The 12,356-nt window shown below is 40.1% G+C and overlaps 1 protein-coding gene across 1 annotated transcript in view; it reads left to right on the top strand.

Moving 5' to 3' along the window:
• The first annotated feature begins 3,398 nt into the window (after positions 1-3,398).
• CTXN3 (cortexin 3) overlaps positions 3,399-12,356 on the top strand; it is a 49,288-nt gene continuing 40,330 nt past the window's right edge. The window contains exon 1 of the mRNA XM_018565057.1: positions 3,399-3,442. The gene's annotated coding sequence lies outside the window, so the exon portion shown is untranslated. The remainder of the gene's footprint in view (positions 3,443-12,356) is intronic.

Consider the following 12,356-nt stretch of genomic DNA (forward strand, 5'->3'; position numbering starts at 1 on the left):
CCCCTAGTTGTTTTTTACCACTACCCAGGGTTCTGTTAGACAGAAAGTGAGAAACAAATCTGCAACAGGGAAAAAAACAACTGGTAATTCTAGCATTCTAGCCATCTCAATTTCTGTCTTTGATGCTGAAGGAAAGTTCACTTTCTTGTCTGGTGAAGAATTGCTAGCAGAACAGGAAGTCAGGAGCCTGGGAGCTGTAAATGAAATAGAAACATGTAATGAGGCAAGGTGTACTTGTGAAAAAGAAACAGAAGTAGGTGTATTGGTACCTAGCCTGGGCACTCTAACACAAAACCCAGACTGTTGGCATCATGGCATGCATGAATCATATGCAGTCTTTTTCATAGGCACTGTTAAAAGAATACTAAATCTGCTTGCAAAGAATTATACAAAGAACAGATTTATATCATGGACAGGCAGATCGTACTTGCGATCATCGCAAGCGGGGCGGGCTTCCGAGGACTGCAATGCTGAACGGGCAGTGTGCGCTTGTGCCACGATTCTCGGCGGGTTTTCCAGCCTGCTTGTTCGACGGAAGACGTGCGATCGTACAGTAGAAACGGTCGCACACCTTACATACACTTTGCGATTATCGTACGATCGCGGGATTTCCCGCGATTCTCGTACGATAATCGTACAGTGTATGGGCACCTTTAGATGGTATTCATTTTGTCAATTTATTCTAATACGGACTGGAATATTCTAAATATCGACAACATTCTCGTTCTCCAATTTTAGAGAATTAACTATTATCTATATTTGATAGAAAAAGATGTTAAACCATCTTGCTCATATATTTAGTTTTAGGATATCCTGCTATGGTTGTCACACACAGACATCTGACAAAACCTGGTACCTCAGCAGATCCTCATCAGTAAATCCAGTCAACAGTTCTACACCTGCCTCAAAATTTCTGAACTAAGGAAATTTAATTGGAGAAGTAATAAGTATATGAACGCTGCATTTGCCCATTGGTCAGTAGATGACTGGTCAGCAATAGTTAGCATGCAAGTAAATCTGTGTCTTCCAATAGTTTCAGACAGTGGCATTTGGATGAAGGCAGAAGGAAGGTTCCTGATCATAGAGGGATGATCATAAAACATGCAAATGTGAATGAGGGATATCCCAAAAATACAATATGCAGAACACTGCTTTAATAAGTTACTACAGAGTAAGGTGGGCAGTATCTGTAACAGCAGAGAAAAACAACATATTATTTTGTAGACTTAAGCCAGGGCTATATTCCTGGTTGCAGACAAATGTTTGTAGTACTAATGGGGGTGGGAGCAGAGCCATAAACACCAGTTGGGCAGAATGCACCTGTCCACATTACAACAACATAACAATCTCTTTTTGCCATCAATTGCTCCACTGTGCATGCCTGATTGAGATGCCTGATTTCATCAGCAGTTTCATTAGCATATGTAACACATCAGTCTATTTAAAAAAGAATTGCAGTTTATTCATCTAGTGAAACTGTTGTTAGAGTAGGGCAAAAGCGAATGTTCTTAGTGTAATTTCTGTTCAGGTTGAATGTTCCTCAATAGGTTCAGTCATGCAGAACAAAGTAAATGGGAGAAAACACGATATGTCCCCTAGAAGGAGTAGAGCATCATAGGAAATAAATACATGCTAGTGTTGACATACAACTTGCAATTCTGGAGACCACTGAAGGGAATGAGCAACAAATGTAACCATTACTACTACGGTGATAGCAATTGTTCATTCCCTCCAGTGGTCTCTTAAATTGTATTCTGTTGCTAACATGTATTTATTTTCTATCTTCAGCTCCATCTAGTCTCCATAAGGTGGTATTTCCCAATTCACTCTGTTCTGTGTGAATTAATATATTGAAGAACATTGGACCAGAAGAAACATTACTTTAAAGGAGAACTATGAGGTGAGTGCTTTTCACTCATCCTCATAGTTCTAGCCGACCTGTGACAATGAAACTGTCACAGGTCGGCTCAGTCGATCGGAACGGACGGGGGAGGGGGCGGGTACAGCTGGCTCTGCCTCTAGATAGGCAGAGCCAGCTGTCACTCAAGCAGCTGGGCGGATCCAGACATAATTGTCGGGATCCGCTTCAGCTGCGGCGTCTCAGTATACCGCAAGCTGTAGTTCTTAAAGGAGAACAATAGCATAGAACATGCATGCATTGTTTTCGTCTCATTCTCTGGTTAACTTACACAGAACAAATGTACCTGCAGTTTTATTGGACGAATAAGCTATGCGTTTTTTTTTTTAAATAAATAGACCCCATAGTGTGGTTGCATCATGCAGGTAACATAATGAGGCTATGGAAGGGGTGGGCAACTCCAGCCCTCTACCTGTGCTTTAACTAGAAATCCCAACATGCCCTGCCTCTGGGAGTCCTGCCTGTAACTGTCAGTCTTGTAATGCCTCATCGGACTTGTAGTTCCACAACAGTTGGAGGACTGGAGTTGCCCACCCCTGCCATACCCTCATTAAGTTACCTGTATAATGCTAGCACACTATAGATCAGTACCATACAACACCCTACCTTAATTGTTGCTACCTAATTCCCTGAGCTGCTGCTGGGTGGTGATTGATTGAATTCTGTCAGTTCCTTTGCTCTTTACTCAGTACTAAATAAATACGAAAAATGGCACTTCAGAACATGTTATTTTTTGACTTGTTCTTTCTGGCCAGAGGTGTGCCCCCATATGGCTGTGTTTTGTAAACCACCATAAAACTTGTTTTATTTGTTATTATTTTAGAACTTTTCTAAAATAGCAATAACCGCTTTGTAATAGAGTATTTGTAATGGAATATTTTATATGTGTGACCTACATTTTAAGCATTGTCACGATTCTGACTAGTTGTAAGATGTGGTGATGCTGAGCTGTATCACCACTAAAGAGTGAAGGTACACATTTACACAATTCCAAATGATTTTGTTTTTAGACAGCATCTAATGTACTGCGTACGTTATTAATATTTAATGCAGTAGAAGGCATAAGATCTATAGCTGTCCACTTCCATTACATCCATAATTATATTTATGAAGATGCGCAATTAGAACTAATAACGGTACTTCAGGCAGGTTCTGTACAGTAGACAGAACACGCTCTGCTCACGAGCATATTTATAGGAAAATAATTCCAAGTATACAATGGTATAAAGGAAATCTGTTATAAAGGTAGGCAGAAATCCAGTGCCTTGTCATTGCTGGAGTGAAATATGGTTTGGAAGCTGCTGCCCTGTCATTGAAGAGTTAACTGCTATGTGTATCTCCAGTTGGCACAAGCCTTCAATATGTGAGAGGTCCAAAACTCCAAGAGGGTAACATGCACTGAGACCACTCCCAGCTTCTTTCATCGTGTCTGACTTGTCAGTGCTGCTTGATTAACTTAATAAGCAACGTGCTAGATCCTTACAAGAAGACAGGGCTGTTTGTGGCTGTTCCAGCAAGTGCGAGGTAAGGCTGTGTTCTTCCATTTAATAAACTGGATGTGTAATGCTGATAAACAGAGTTCCAGTGAATCAATGTCACATTTGAGTGATAAGGACAGTTATGAGTTGCAGCTTTAGTGTTCAAATTTCAGAAGTGTCAATCAAATACCGTTATAGTTCACTAGAAATTCCTAAAAAGACGAGCTAAAATACCTTCCTGTCATGTTTATTCACATTACGCCTTGTTGTCAGATTGATGCAGTCTCATTACGTATTGGAAATTCTCTTCCCACTACTTTACATTTGTTTTTTTCTCCATTTATCTTATTTTCAGTTTCAATGTACAATTTTTTTGTTGTCTTCCTTAAAGTGACACTAAAACTCAGGAGATAAATCTTAAAAATGCATTCAAGTACCTTGAGTATTAACAAAAATGTATCTTATTTGTGTATCACTCGGCTGTAGATCCTCAAATCATCTCTGAATTGGTGCCAACACTGTCTTTATTTTTGGAGGGTAGCTACTTTTGTTCCCCATGGTCCCTGTGTGTGTTGTAAAGTAGTCACGCTCCAAGCTCACTACCGTGATGGACAACAAGCTCACGTTTAATTAGCTAATTTGTATTGACGTCATAAACATTTAACTCCTGAGTTTAGTGTCACTTTAAAGTAAACCTGTCATGTGAGAAACATGGGGCTGCCATTGTTGACCTTCCTGGTTTCCTGGCTGTTATACTGACACGTTGACTTCGACACATTCTAAATCACCTCCCTTTGATCAAGTATGCAGATCAGAAAGCCTTATAAGCCTGCTTGTTCCAGATGAGCAACTCAAAGTATTGAAGGCAGAGGGTCAGCGTGACAGCTAGGCAACTAGTATATCTATAAGGAGAGGTTAGAAATGTCAGGGTGCATGTTTCCCTTATGACAGGTTTCCTAGGGCACAGGGGTTATCAGACTCTTCTTAGTGCTTCTCTTAGCAGAAAAGTTCAGTGTGATTTGCCCTTCATGTGGCTCTTGCTCGCATGTTCATGAGCATGAGGTAGGGAGAGCAATTTTCAAAAAGGCTGCATGAAGCTTTTTTTTTTCCGCTGATCATCCCTTATTCTGCTTACTTAATTTAAATATTCTGCCTTTTACCATTAATAACATAAATGTACACAATGTATGAAAAAGAAAAATCTAGTAGGCATTCTAACAGTGAAATTGTCATATCTAATACTTATTCTGTAAGCAATCACTATCATTTCTGTATTTTGTATGTGTGAATTGGTATGCAAGCTTTTACTACAGGGCATATTTAAAAAAAAAAAACAAGGATGGAAAAACATCCTTAGTTGTTGCATAATTGTTAAGGGTGAGTAGAGATACCGGCCCATTGAGTTCCACCCATGTGGTTGTGTGTGTGTTTAAATTACTAAGATTACCTGTACCTCTGTATATCTTGATCTCTGAGAAAAGTATATAGATGGGTCTTGAATAATTCCATACTCTCAGCTGATACCACTGTCTGTGGAAGGAAATTCCATCATTTTACAGCTCTCACAGTAAAGAATCCCCTACGTAGTGAAGATTAAACCTTTTCTCTTCTTGTCTTCTTAAGGCTCTGTTCACACCTAGGCGTATCGAATATGCGCGTTTGTCGCGCGTTTCGTGACGCGCGTTTTTACCGCAATTCGCAAACGCGTTTCCGAGGGCTATTTGGCTGTATCCCAATGGAAACGCGCAACAAAAACGCAGCAAAGAAGCTCACGTACCTTTTCAGGCATAGGCCGTTTTGTAGCGCGTTCAGACGGGCTGAAATATGGCAAGGTGTGAACCAGACCCATTGAATACAATGGGATTTTCATGTTTGAGCGTTTTGTAGAGCGTTCGTAGAGCGTTGAACGCGCTACAAAACGTACAGGTGTGAACCAGGCCTAAGTGAACTAACAGTAAACAGTTTATTACTAATTATCCCATCACCATTAACCCATTAAGGACAAAGGCCTTTTTTAAATTTTTTGTTTACATGTTATAATTCACATTTTAGGCCAGAAAATTACTTCAAACCCCCAAACATTATATATTTTCTGAAAGCCAAAACCCTATAGAATAAAATGGAGGCAGTTGCAAATTTTCATGTTGCACGACATTAGCACAACTTAATATTAAACCCAAAATTTAGTAAAAAATGCACTTAAGTTAAATTTAGTGCCCCAAAACACTATAAAACCATTTTTTTGTAAAATATAAAAAATTAGGTTACAATGAGTAAATAGATACCCAGCATGCCGAGATTAAAAATTGTGTGCATCAGTAAAACTGCAACAGAATTCAGTACCCCAAATAGTCCATGCTAAACACTTTGAAAGCCGCTACAGGTTATCAATTTAGAGCTATGTGAAAACATTGGCCCTAGCATTATTGCTCTCACTCTGGCGTGTGCGGCGATACCCAACATGTGTAGCGCAATCATGGTTTTCATAGGCGCACCTGACGCGTGTTTACGTGACGACACGCGTGCTCGCACTGTTTTTTTTTTTTTTTACTTTAATTGCTATCACAACTAGGGGGCTTACAATCCCCCATGTGATGGCATATTGGCAGTGACAAGTACTCTTTAAGGTGATGCTGGGGGTCAATAAGACCCCCAGTGTCACCTTTACACTCTAAATTAGCTATTGAAGTTCAGATCGCACTTCAATAGCTTATTGCTGGGCTTCAGGAGCCCAGCACTGATAGCGATGGGACTGGAAGTGATGCAACACTCCCGGTCCCATAATATGGGGAGGGGATCGGCGCACGGATGTTCACCGCTCTCCTCCCCAGCTTCCCGCTGACACCCGACAAGCTAGTCCTGGGCTTGTAGGAGTGGCAACGGAGCCCGGGAAACTAGGCGGGGGTGTCGGGGGGGTGGGTTGCCCGGTTACAGGATTGTAGAAGCAATCTGGCGACAGCTGAGCCGCCAGAATCGCTTCTACTGTAAAGCCGGTCACCGGCTCGACAAAACGGGACAGAGCTGCCTGGAGTCTGTTGAGCCCCTTCCGACTTCATGACGGGATTATCCCGTCATAGGTCGTGAAGGGGTTAAACTATTTTTACATTAATATCATGTTTCCTCTCAGTCTCCTCTTTTCGAGCGTGAACATGTTTAATCCATGCAGTCTTTCCTCATAGTTTAGGTCCTTTAACCCCTAATTAGCTTTGTTGGCCTTCTCTGGACTCTCTCCAGCTCATGGACATTTCTGTGGATTGGTGACCAAAACTGAATCCCATACTAAAGATTAAGGATGGGCCGTTTGAGCGCTCGCCGAGCATCGAACTTTATGGGATGTTCGCGGTCTGTTGGACCGCGTATATTCCATAATACAAAATGACCACTGAAGCTCTGATTTGTTAAAGTCTTGCACGTGACCACAGGACAGGTGCAAGACTTTGCCCAATCAGGGCTCAGCGGAGGATATCCAATAGCAGGCTGGGTATGGCTCCCAGCCTGCAGACGAAGTGGAGGCAGGGGGGTGGGGAAGAGGAGCCGCGGCCGGACCGAAGAAGAGAAGCCGACGGACCGTCGGGACAGCGAGCGGACGGACCAGGGGACCGGAGTGCGGGACAGCACACACAGGGGGAACCAAAAAGTAGCCACCCCCCAGAAGGAAGGACAGTGTCAGCACCAATTCAGAGATGATTTGAGGATCTACAGCCGAGTGGTACACAAATAAGATACATTTTTGTTAATAGTTAAGGTACTTGAATGCATTTTCAAGGTTTAACCCCTGAGTTTAATGTTACTTTAACAGCTAAGGTAGGCTGGAGAAACAGTGTACTTATAATTGCAATAATAGTCCATTCAATCAATATACATTATCTGGACCAGATATTATACATTAGCTAGACCCTATCATCACGTTAGGAAGGCAAAATAGGCAGCGCGTGGTCACATAATATGTTCAGAGGCTTGGGAGCGTTGAGACCCAGGGTGACCTTTATTATGCCATTAACAAGCTGCTGTGGTCAAGAACTTAGCCGTGTACCTATTTACTGGCTTGCTATGATGCAGTAAAACAACAATGAATGGAACAACAAGCATGTAGATCCAGTGCATTGCCGTGTGTTTTAGTAACATTACAGCAACATACAAATGTGAATGGGCCCCAACAGTATTCATACCTTGGAATCTAGTAAAGTCCAACAAAACAATAATCTGTGCAAATTGTGCATTAACTACTAAGAAAAGGTGCTAAGTAAATAAATAAAAATCATAATTATTATTAGTGATTTTTCTACCTTGGCCTATAAGGCGGATAATCTAATATCTGCAACTGCTATTTTAACAGAGATGGGACAGCTGTAGTAAGTAGAGTCTAATTAAAAAAACAAACAAAAAGTCCTCTTTATTTGCTTCTCTATGGAGAAGCCACAAAGCAGGCAAATGTACAATTTACCCTTTGCAAGCTCTAACCACATCCGATAGATTATTTCAGCGTACTGTCTGCTCACCTTGGCAGAGCACACAGTGATAACCACCAAAACATACCGAGCCCCTTTTACAGCCTCTTTCATTGAGGGCACAAACAGAAAAGAGATGTTCATGCATAATTTATTCCAGCTTTTTCCGTTGGCAACTCCTTAAATGACAGATGTTCACTTGCACTTTAGAAACAATGGAGACATTAGATAAATAGAAGTTCCAATCAAACTTTTAAGATGAACATTAACCTCTCTGGGGTAAAAAATATATCTTAAAATGTTATAATTAAATTGATTTAGGATTGGCAGACTTAATTTATTTATTTTTTATTTAGACTAGGCTTTATCAGTGATCAATTATGCATTATCCTGATCAATTATTTTGCATTCACCTTTCATTTATTCTTAAATATACTGTATATCTTTATTATGTTGCATATTGGTATCTGAAAAAATCTTTCAGTAACTGCAAATACTGAAACAGAATTAATAAGGGGTCTATTTATCAACAATCCACAGGGCCCTCTGTGAACATTCAGTTAGGGGAATAATGCCAAACACGCATGTTCTTACAATATTTTTTCCCAGTTTGAATGTAGTGTGTTGTAATATTACATTATGACCACTATATGGAGCTACTTATTTCTTATGTTGCTCAGCTCCATCTAGTGGCTATACTGTATTATTACAATACACCACATTCCACACACCACATTCGACTGCCTGTTCAAAAAAAGTCACAGGTTCTAATATTTTGTTTGACCTCCTTTAGCTTTCATCATGGCACACATTCGCCTTGGAATGATTTCCATAAGCTTATGCAATGTCACAACATTAATTTCTGGCATGTGTTGCATTGATTAAGATCTTGTAGCGATGATGGGAGAGTCTGACCACTGCGTAAAGTCTTCTCCAGCACATCTCAAGGATTCTCAATGGGGTGAAGGTCTGGACTCTGGGGTGGCCAATCCATGTGTAAAACAAATTATGTCTCATGCTCTCTGACCAACTCTTTCACAATTTGAGCCTGATGAATCCTGGCATTGTCATCTTGGAATATGCCCATGCCATCAGAAAAAAAACCCACTGATGGACAAACCTGGTCATTCAGTATATTTAGGTAGGCAGCTGACCTAATTTTTGGGGACATAATGTTGTAGAACCTAAACTAATTATCCAACAGGAGGCTCTGACCTATTTGCCTAGCTAAATCCATGTGGTGACTTTTTTTTTGGGACAGGCAGTGTATTGAAAACATTTGTATTTGCCATTATTCGTCCAAACCAAATGTTCAAAGATAGTTGCAGAGTGAAGGGACCTGAGAATTGTTTATAGACCCCTGAGTGACAGAAAGATTAAAGATTTTGTTCAACGCATAGTGGGGAGAGGTTATCAAAACGGGAGCAGACAGAATTTGGAGCAGTTGCCCATGGCAACCAATAAACATCTCTCTTCAGTTTGCTCAGGTAAGATTTGAAAATGAGACAGAGGAGCTGATTGGTTGCAATGCAAATCTCCTCCAGCTTTTGTCTGCTCCAGTTTTGATAAATTCCCCCCAGTGTGTTCCATGTACAGTATGTCCCAGCAAAACTATAGTTCTAGGGTGAATACTTTGTTTCAGATATCAGCAAGTTGGGAGTATCTTCCTGCTCTCCGTGCAGGTATAAAATAGAGTAATTGTGGTGAGTAGGGAGAAGTCCCAGGATGATTGGGTATGGCACAAGAGCAAGATGGAGGGGCTAGAAATATCACATAAGGAAGGGCTTTCCTTATGTGATATTTCTCAATTTTTTTTTACCATCTCAATACCAGCACGTTATCCTTTTCTTTCTAGGCCTTTTTTCAGTTTTCAGTGCTGTGATAATTTCACTGACAATTACTTGGTCATGTAATACTGTACCCAAATTAATTTTATATCTACCCTTTGAGATACATAGAGCATTAATTTGTTAATATTTAATAACTACTGCTTTTTTATTTTTTACTATATAAGGGAAAAAACACCAAAAAGTTCAAATATAAATTGTTTTCCTTACATTCTGTTATAAAACATATAAAATATACCAAATTAATCATTGTATTTGGGGGCATTTTTTTATGATACCCTCCATATCAAATTAATAGTCTTTCTTTATAAATGTAGATTAAAATGTATTCTGCTATATTTCTTTAGTAAAAAAACAAAAAACAAATACCATGTTTCCCCCGAAAATAAAACACTGTCCTATATTTTTTTTGCCCCCAAAAAACACACTAGGTCTTAATTTTGGGGGATCTTATTTATTTTTTTCTACTTCAGAATGTCAGAATGCCCACTGTTTTATTTACTGACCTTAATGATATGGTAAGAATGAGAATATTACTGTTGTTCTATTTCTTTTCCTACTGGTCAGTAAAGCAGATTCCGTTCTTTCACAGGCGAGTGCATCTGGTATCACTCCGCCTGTCACAGTAACCGGCCCTATACACGAAGTAGCAGCTAATACGGCTCCGCTCCCTCCGCCGCCGCTCTCTGCTTGCTTTCTACAGCGCCAGCTTCCTTTTCCATCAGGGACAGTGATACCAGTGGTGCAGCAGTGGAGACATCAGACAGTGGACAGCGCAGTAAAGTACATGCTACCACCAAACTAGGTCTTATTTGGTGGTATGTCTTATATTACAGGAATCTTGAAAAATAGTGCTAGGTCTTACTTTCGGGGAAACACGGTAGGTGTATATTCGTTAGTCTGTGTGAAAGTTATAGAGTCTGCAAATTATGGTATATATTAGAAATGTATCAGCCCTGATGTTCTGACTGCCTATCACATTTTTTGAGGGCCTAAAATACCAGAACCTTTTAGAAAAGTAGAAACCCAGAGATATTTGTTAAGAGGAATGGTGTGTCATATTTTGCCACACTTTTTGTAAAATACATTTTATGTTTTTTTTTTTTACAAAGTTGTCATTTTAACAAGCTATTTCTCACACACAGCATAGGCATACTTAGAATTACACCCAAAACACATTCTGCTACTCCCCTTGAATATGAGGATACCACATGTATGAGTCTTTTTCATTGCCTAGCCACATAGAGGGGTTCAAAGGCCAAGGAGCACCTTCAGGCTTGATTACAAAAAATAGGATGACAGTATAATTGTATCTGTCATTTTGTAATACACTTATTGCATAATGATGAAGATTCTTGCTGTTCTATAGCACAATATGAATACAAAATGACTGCTGCATACTACAGTCTTCTTTTATTGTTGTATCAGAATGACCTTTGCAGAACACTATATGGACTGGCCCTGCTGATTTTAATCTGTAAGCTCCATACCCCATTTGAGTTCAATTGTGCATGTAGATCATTAGTAAATGACTACAATTACTTTTTTGCAGTCAGTAACAATAAAAGCAGCAGGTAACAAATGCAATGCTCTATGGGGATGCACCATCTTTTGGCCATATCTGTTGGTTTAGGGGACACCTTTTTTAACTATGCAGGTTTTAAGGACTTTATACAGTATATAGCTCTGCAATTAAAATGTTGCAATTATTCTTCTGCTTTCTGAAATATAATCAGGTGTTACTGCTGTTCCTTTAAAAGCAAGAAAACATTTGCTGGGTGCCACAGAACATGCCATTGCTACTGAATAATCCTTCCTATTGTGATTTTAGAAGCAGGGACATTAATTAGGTAACTGTTGATGTTGGCTAAATGGTCTTAATCCTAACTCAAACACAGCAAGTGTAGAATAATTATGTTTTTCATTATAATACAGGCGTCCACTACTGCTGAGAAGGCATTGCTGAAAGCTGGTTTTATCAGATGAAACTGTGTTTAATAAAAACCTCCTTCCTCTCACACAAACAGAGCCATTGTGAGAGGAAGGGTAGGGCTGATCACAGCCAGTGTTTTATAATGCTTGATTTATTCACCGAGATCACAGGGCACAGAACCACTCTGATTGGCTCTTTTGATTTTGCCTGTGATGTTCGCTGTCCAATGACAACACAATAACATTGTACTGTAAGTGTGCATAGCTAGCGCATATACATAAGAAACATGGATGTTTAAAAATCATCCTCTCAGAACAAAAGGTGTCCCCACAGACCATTTAATTAATTGTGAGGTGCTTAGGCACCCACGCCAATATGCAAGTTTGAGTGAGGATGTGAAGGTGGTTAACTTGGAAGATGCAGCATGGTCCCATATGACTGGTTCCTCTAGCAGCTGAGAAAACAGACCATCTAATGCTAATGTGTATAGTAAAATTGATAACAGTATTCTGTCATCAAGTAGAGTAAGCTATCACCAGGATCTCTTCAGCCAAACTATTTTCTGTCTCCCTGGTGCCAGGCTTTGTCATATGGTATACTAGATAGACAAATGAATAGCACAGGCTAGGCATAACCTATGTTTAGTGCTGTCCCTATAATGAAGCAGCCTCAGGCAGCATCTTTTTGGGTCATGTGGGAGGGGGGGGGGGGGGGAGGCAGGGCGGGGTGGGG

Source organism: Nanorana parkeri, unplaced genomic scaffold (assembly GCF_000935625.1).
Source record: "Nanorana parkeri isolate BGI_ZX_2015 unplaced genomic scaffold, ASM93562v1 scaffold809, whole genome shotgun sequence".
NCBI lineage: Eukaryota > Metazoa > Chordata > Amphibia > Anura > Dicroglossidae > Nanorana > Nanorana parkeri.